This window comes from Elephantulus edwardii, unplaced genomic scaffold (genome assembly GCF_000299155.1).
Source record: "Elephantulus edwardii isolate Elephantulus edwardi_28Jun2011 unplaced genomic scaffold, EleEdw1.0 scaffold00020, whole genome shotgun sequence".
Lineage (NCBI taxonomy): Eukaryota > Metazoa > Chordata > Mammalia > Macroscelidea > Macroscelididae > Elephantulus > Elephantulus edwardii.
Window position 1 is genome coordinate 1,995,757 of NW_006399770.1, and position 2,018 is coordinate 1,997,774.

Genomic DNA, 2,018 nt, shown 5'->3' on the forward strand with positions numbered 1-2,018 from the left:
GTTTTTGGATGATCTTCAGCAGAATCTTGCTTGCATGTGAAATCAATGACACTGTTCTGTAGTTTCCACACTCAGTTGGGTCACCTTTCTTTGGAACGGGAACAAATATAGATCTCTTCCAGTCAGTTGGCCAAGTGGTTGTTTTCCATATTTCTTGGCACAACTTGGTGAGCACATCCTTGGCAACATCAAAAGTGTGAAGGTTCAAGTCCATTAATATGTGCCTCAGAAGAAAGGTTTAGCCACCAACTTTTTAAAGATCAGTCACTGAAATTCTAATTCTAATTCTGACATACATGAGATGGCCATGAGTTGGAAGTGACTCAACATCTCTGATAGTGGAATAACAATAGGATATCTAATAAGAGTTGTCAACTAACAAACAATTATCATGCAGTTTTACTGTCTATGCATATATAAGCATCAAAAGTACTTGCAGAATAGGTAGCTAAATGGGAAATAAAACCAGAAGAAGACAATAATGAAATAGTTAAACACCCTAAAAACCAAGCAGCTGTGCAAAGGAGCCAACTAGATGGGTAATCAATATGCAGCAGGAATCCTGAAACAGAAGTTGAAAGTATACAGCCTCTATGTAATTACAAGTCAGCTTAACAAGCCACCATCAGTGACAATGAGTTCTTAAGAAGGATTCTCTTAGCTGTGGTATATTCACACAATGGAATACTATGCTGCATTGAAAAACAAGGAACTCATAAAATATTATTCAAAATGGATGACCCTGGAGGACATTATGCTGAGTGAAATATCTCAGTCACAAAAGGACAAATACTGCATAGTGTCACTGTTGTAAAACAGGACTGACAAAGGGGTTGTGGGGGGAGACTGGGAAAGATGGGATAAATTATGTATACTTCATTGAAACAGATGAGAGAACTGTTTAAAAGGTATATATGATTAGGTATTATTGTCATGACATGAATCCACAATGAAGGCTGTATACTTGAATGGACTTGGCGGGAGACTGTATAACAGTGAAGGAATTTTTCTTTTACTTTTCAAAGAGAAGAGAGAACTAGGGGGTAGGGGTGGGCAGGGAGAAAAACGCAACAATGAATGAATGGAAATCCAAAATCTCTGTAAGTGTTCATTAAAATTAATAATAATAAAAAGGTTTCTCTTAAGAAATGCTCTATCAGCAACATTTTTTTAAAAAATTTTATTAAAGTACAAGAAAAGTTCCTTTATTGGTATACAATCCCCCCCATCAGCAACATTTTTTATGGTACTCAGAAGATACTCTGTATAAAACTTTGAGAAAAGATTAGAGGTTAGATTCTGAATATATAAAGTTTTAGAAACATCTTAAGGCAAATAATTCCACTTCATTTCTTTTCCATAAAAAGACAGGAATTTAAAGTCATGTCCAAAAAGACAGAAAAGAATTTTTTCATATAATAGAAAATGAAACTTTAAGTGAAATGCATGCATCACAGTTTAATTATCAGTAGTTTTCTTTTTTCAAAGAAAACCATGCAGTTGATAGTATCGGGTCCTAGGAAATACTCCAGGTAATTTAAAAACTATTTTAACCTGCCACCTAGGCAAAAGTGCACTACTATTAAATATGATTTAGACAAACCAGTTATTTAAATGGTTATCATCATTTTCATCTTTTTTTTAAATCAACACTCTTAGAACTAATTAAATTAACCCACAGAGTTTAGTTTTGAGACGACAACAGGATATAGTGGAGTACAGCTATCAGAAGACATGTTCTCATACTTGGCCTATTTTTTCTTGGACAAAATGGTTACTCTTTGGGCCTCATAGTTCTTTCATTTGTAAAATGAGAAAGCTTGACTAAATAATTCTTGATTTGCAAAAAAATTTTAACTTAAGTATCTGATATTGAACTACCTAGCTAATGTGGTCATTCTAGAAGAATATTATGTCTATGTTAATTTTCTCTACTTGTACAAAACAATTATATTTGATCACTATTGTTGTTGTTGTAGTTGTTGTTATGTGCCGTCGAGTCATTTCCGACTCATAGC